We start from the raw sequence: 5,957 nt of genomic DNA, 5'->3' as shown, positions 1-5,957 counted from the left end.
ATGATGGCAGCTTGCTGTGACCAGCAGTGTGGGACACCCTGACACCCACGCTCATGCTTCACTTTGGGCCACAACTCAACCCTCTGCTCCATGCTTCCCAAAAAGCCACAGCACAGCTAGCAGCAGCCAGCTGAGCAACCAGGACCATCAGAGGCAGCCGCGTTGAGGAGGCTAAGCCCTAGGCAGGAGCCTTCCAGAAGGAGCTGCAGCACCTAACCTGCAGCTGTACTGACTGACCAAGGAGGGGGGAAACGGTGCATCCTTGAGACAAGCTTTTTTCTGCTGCCTTCTCTGCTTCTTGGGAGGAGGAACATCTCTGGCCACAGACAGCTGACTGGGAGCAAAGGACTCCCCTTTTTTCCTCCTGGTGCTGAGGCAACGTGCCCCGTCATTTCTGCTCTCACGCCGGAAAGAGCCACTTGTGCAACACCGCATGACTTGTGCCGTAGCCTCCTGCCTCGCGCTGTCACCGCGCTGCCATCAGCCGCACTGAGAGGGACAGCCGAGGTAACACGGGGCCACCTCGGGAGCGGCTCAGGTGAGGGGAGGAGAGGTGTGACAGCTCGGGAAGGAACCCGGATGGATGGCCACCGTTACAGACACACAACATGGCCTCTGCGAAACGGAGGAGAGACGCCTCGGCCACGCCGCGAGCACCTCTGCTTCCCCGGCTCCCCTGAGCGGCAGCCAGGCCCCTCCGGCGGCCCCGCGTTCCTTTCCGGCTGTCATTTACCGGCGGGACCGCGGCCGGCAGGGCGGCCCGCAGCGCTGCGGGCGGCTGTGACAGGAGCGGGGCCGGCGTGCCGGGGAGAGCGTGCCGGACAGCCCGTTCGCCCCGAGGGACCCACGGCCCTCCCCACGGCGCCGGGACCCACCGGCGGCACGGAACTCCCCCCGCCACCCCGGCGGGGGACGGGGTAGGCGGCACGCAGCCCCTCCGCGGGGATCCGCCATGTTGGGGCCGCCGAAGCCGCCGAGCCCCCCACCCGCTCCCCTCGCGCCGCGGCCCCCTCACTCGCTCATTGCCGAGCCCCGCGGGAGCGCGACGCGGCCGCAGCGCGGCCCCGGCGCCCGGCCCGCCCCTCCCGTCCGCCGCTCGGCGGGCACGGCCGGCCGCCATGTTAGCGCGGCGCCCGCTGACCCTCCGCCCGCGGCTCCCTTCGCCCACCCCATCCCCGGGACGCGTCCCCAAAGCGCCGGGCGGCGGCAGCGGCCCCGCAGCGGCAGGGGAGAGGGGCTACCCCGGCCGTGACTCATCCCCCCCGCGTTCCGTTTGCCTCCGCCGGCGAGGGGACAGCCGGGCTCGCCCTGGCTGGGAACGGGCAGCGTGACGGCGGCCTCAGCCTCAGCCCCGGCCCCGCTTCCCGCCGGCCCCCGGGTGCCCCGCGCGGGTGGGGCAGCCCCGGCCCCAGTACTCACGTGAGATAACGGCCCGAAAGATTTGGTAAATCGTCTTCTCTTTTTAGGCGGAATTTTTAAAGAGGGATGTGGGAACCTACAGCAGAAATACAGGCGGCGGCAGCGGCGCCTTCCAGGGCCATAGGCTGCGGGGGCGACCGGCGGGGAAAGCGCAGCGCAGCGCCGGTATGGGAGGGCACGGACACAGAGAGACGAGACGGAACGGAGCGGGCCGGGGCGCGGGGCTGCGGCGGAACGCGAACGGAGCGCGGGCGGCGGAGCGGCGCGGAGGGCAGAGGAGCAGGGGGCGCCGCCGGCAGCGCTCTTATAGGCGGGGAGGGGCCGGGACCGCGCGTCACCGGCTGCGGGGCGGGAAGAGCCGTCGCCGCTCCCGCCTTCCCGCCTCAAACCCGGCTCCCCGCGGGCCTGGCTGCGCTCCCGCCCGCCCCGTGCCGGCGGCGGAGGAGGCGCTGCCCCGCCGCTCCCGATCCGCCGACGTGGAGGCGGCCGCCGGGGCAGGTGCGGGCCGCGCTCTGCGGCCGCTTCCCTCGGGGCCCGAGTGCCGCGCTGAGCGGGACCCGCGTCCGCCGCTCTTTGAGGCGCCGAAGCGTCTTCGGAAGTGGAGCTTTTTGTTTTGAGCCGCCAGTTCGGGAATGGCAGGGAACGGCACCGTGAACAGCCGGGCAAGGGGAGTGCAGGGGCTGCGGAAAGAGCGAAGGGTGTATGACACAGGCGTTGGGTTCGGGACGCTGAGTTGTTTCCAGAATCGGGGCCCTTGGAAGACAGTGCTCGAAAACCCACCTTTTTTTGCAGCCCTTTTTGTAGTTCCATGCAGAGAGCAGGTCGGGAGCTGTCAGAGGCATCCTTCAGAGCCCAAGGCGGGTTTTGTGTGACAGCCTGGATCTCCATTCCATAACAACATCCACAGCAATGAGACCAGGCCTGTGTCATGCAGTGCTGAGCAGGTGGTAGAGGTCGGGTCCTCGCAGCCGGCCAGGAGCCTGCTTCACCAAGGGAACGGAAGCCTGCTGCTGATACATGGAGCATTAAGCTGTGAGCAAAGCTCACTGGAGGAGAACGAGCATGGAATGGTTTGGGTTGGAAGGGACCTAACTCACCTCACTCTTAGGTGAGTTTCAAGACAAGTAAATACATGAACTAATGGGATTTAGCCTACCCGCTTAGGTGCTCGTACATCTGCACATCCTAAGGTCCTTATTACTTCATAACATCCTTGTGAGGAAGCACAGCTCATGCTGCAGGTGGAAAACAGCCACTCAGAGACAGGGTGCTCAGGTAAAGGTCACCAAGGGGCTTGGTGGTGGAGCTGAGAACTGAACCCTGATCCCACAGTCCTGCCATGTTAGTTTCCAAAGCACACAGGGCTGCCAGGTTCCTAAAGCTCCTTCAAGCAGTTGTAGTGCTTCCTAGGTGCTAAGAAAAGATAGAAAAGGATGGAAAGTAATTGTTTTGGAAGGTAATTGTTAACCCAAGAACACACTAATTTATTAATTAAAACCAAAATCCTGTGGGTTAGTGCAGGTTGGATTTTTTTTCTTCCAAGGTAAAGCTGGGTTTGTTGAGTTTTGTAGAAGAGAGAATGTAGAAAAGTGGCTAATAGACACACACCTGTCATCTCTGCAGAAATAGAATGAGACAGAAGTTCTGCAGAATGCAGTGATGGAGTTTGTTTACTCTTCATCTGTTGTCACCTTCTCTTTTGCGAATCGTTTTAAATGAGGAGGAAGTGAGCTGACAAATGTATGCAGTCTCAGTGCGGTGTCTCATCTTTCCCGATAAGAGCACTAAGAGGATACAGATCAGCCAGTAAAATCAGGCACTTAATGCAGAAGTCAATGGACATCTTGCATACATTTGTGACAAGCCCTGCATTCAGGAATAAACAGTTTGCACTGCTGTTTTCTCAAGTGTGTTCTGTGCTACACTCCTCATTGGTGACTCGCCTGCTGTTTTGAGTTCCTATTCTGGAATAGTAAGTGCAGGAGGAGGAAAGGAATCACCGAAAACCCAAAAATATAACCCACATACTAAAAAAAGAAAAAGAAAAAAGAAAAAGCTGTAAAGAGATAGGAAGAGAGATTTGGACAGATCCTGGACAAGGGTACCATAAATGTGAATCATTAACAGGCAAAAAGCAAGGAAGGATTAGAGGGGAGGACAAAGGTTATAGGGATATAACTAGAGGAGCCATTCAGACGGCTATATTCTTAGGTAATACAGATTTTTTAAGATGTATTTTTGGAAGGGATTTAAACTAGGAAAAGGCTTTAGTTTAAAAGTTTGGAGGAGTTTAGTGATGGTGAAAGAATAAGTAAAAAAAAATAGGTCAACAGTAAAAAAATAATAGGTCAACAGTAGTTCCATGTAGAACTATTCATTTTATCTGTGTTCTTATCTTGTGATGGCAGTAGCTGAAGATGTCTCAGCAGTGCATGAGGAATGTGACTGCCACATCAGTTGCTGCCATTTCATCTACATGCACCTTCCCAGAGGAGTTCTTGTTTTGCTAGATAGGGGATGTTTTTAATATTCTTACCGTGCACATGAAAACAGGCTTACTGTTGAGGAGGGGAGGACAGTCACATAGGCCAGGAAAAAGAAGTTCAGTTTGATATGCAATTAATTGGGGGCACTGTCAGCTATTTTAAAACGTGGAGGGAGGGAGGATTTCCTGCTCGTGGGGGAAGCAACACTTGAAAACAGAAACATAAACTTCATCCTCTCCAATCTACTGAAGAAACAAAAAGAAGTGGCACGCTGTTCAAGAGTGAACTACATACAGAATGAGGACCCACACTCTATGCAGTGTTTCCACTTTCACTGGTGACAATAGTGCAGAAGTAGAAAACTGATGTCACAGCTTGAAAGTGTATGTAGTTTTATCATTGTACTTCACAAAACTAATGCTGCTTTGAACTCACAGGCAGAATGCAAGAAGTTCAGTAACAATTCCTTCACTTCATTAACATTTGTCTACACTAAGTTTTAATCCTTCAGTTAGTAACCTTGTGTGGCTCTGCATGCACAATGTGCTTCATGGATTACTAGAGTAACAGCTTGCGTTGTGTTCTGTAAGATGAAAAGCCAGGGGAGCACAAAAGGCAGGTACAGCCCTCACTTCCAATTGTGAGGCTCTTGTACCACGTTTCCTTTTCTGCCTCCACACGTGTTGTTTCCCGCACTGCTGACAGTTGGATATAGACAAAATTAGGTTTTATCCGTGTGACTCAGATAAACAGGAGCAGGAAGGACACCCTTCCCCACCTCTCATTTTGGAATGCAAAAAATACTCAGTGGTGAGGTAAGCCTGTGGTCAGGAGTTTCAAACTGATTTGGGCAGATGTCTGAAGGCTGTGTAGCCTGATGACCTTCTCCACTAACCCAAAGTATTTCCTTCTCTTTATGTCTTCCTATGGGCTACCTCTTCTCGCCTCTGGTTCTCCCATTTCCTTTCCCTCTCTGATGCACTCTCTATCATCAGACATCAGCAGGGATCAGATTCCGCTCCTGCAGGTGAGAGAATGAGATTATTTCCTCCTCCGTCTCCTCTTCCTCTTCCCTCTTTGCTGCCAGCTCCTGCAGTCATCAGTATTTTTTCTTAAAGCCTCAGGTGCAGGAATTGTACGGGTGTGCAAGAATTTCCAGCTTCCATCGAGAATAAAATCATGATCACAGAGAAGAGTTTGAAATGTGTTTACTGAAAACACGGAGCAGCAGAAGATAAATACACATAATAACCCACTTTTTGTGTAGGGAAAAGGTTGCTGCAATTTCAGAATACTTGGACTTGGCAATATGGTTTCTCTCTTGGCTTCTTGGCTTCACGTCCATGCGGAGGCTTCCGGTGCCAGGAACAGTTAGCAATCTGTAGCTGTCCAGCAGGAGCACCGAGCCATTGCAGTAGGAGGAAAGAAGCAGTCAAAATTTCATTTTGGTCTGAGCTGCGTAGGGGAGGAATGGCTGTGCACAGAGCAGGCATAGGAGGAAAGGAAAATGAGCACGGGGACAGATGACAGGACCCCTTGTTCCCACTGTGCTATAGAAGTGCCAGATTTCCAGCAGCCTCTATGTAGTAGAACAATGTATATAAATGGGACCTGCTGGCAGTACTGTTCCTTTTGGTACTCGAATCTTTGTACCTTTCTCATTGCTGCATAGTTCAGAGCTATCACTGTTCCTGTCCAGTGGAAAGAAACACTGATAAGCAGCTGGAGGATTGATTCATAATTATTAAAAGCACAGAGGTGGTGGGAGGAAAGACGTCTCTGCCTTAGCACACAAAGCAGTCGCCTCTCAGCTATGTTTGCTGAATTATTGGCCGGATCAAAATAGCTGCAGCAGAAATCAGATCTGGTCTTGGATTAGACTGGTTTACGCAGTGAATATTTACAGAATACATCTCATACTCACGCTAAGTCATTTGAACAAAGAGAAGGTTAAAAAATGAGTATATACAGGCTCACTGTTTTGACTGACATAGCTTCTATAGTGGCATGTGGGGTGATCTGACGCATAGAAAATTAATGGAAACAGTGGCT

General features: G+C 53.7%; 1 protein-coding gene across 1 annotated transcript in view; it reads right to left on the bottom strand.

Annotated features, from left to right (window-relative positions):
• Positions 1 to 1,615, bottom strand: part of AZIN1 (antizyme inhibitor 1) — a 25,508-nt gene extending 23,893 nt beyond the window's left edge. The window contains exon 1 of the mRNA XM_042838361.1: positions 1,420 to 1,615. The gene's annotated coding sequence lies outside the window, so the exon portion shown is untranslated. The remainder of the gene's footprint in view (positions 1 to 1,419) is intronic.
• Between the last annotated feature and the right edge of the window lie 4,342 nt (positions 1,616 to 5,957).

The sequence above is a fragment of the Centrocercus urophasianus genome, unplaced genomic scaffold (assembly GCF_019232065.1).
Source record: "Centrocercus urophasianus isolate 14NV4802_14NV808 unplaced genomic scaffold, USGS_Curo_1.0 seq_11, whole genome shotgun sequence".
Taxonomy (NCBI): Eukaryota; Metazoa; Chordata; class Aves; order Galliformes; family Phasianidae; genus Centrocercus; species Centrocercus urophasianus.
The sequence above is the reverse complement of the archived record's forward strand: the minus strand, read 5'-3'. Positions and strand labels throughout refer to the sequence as shown.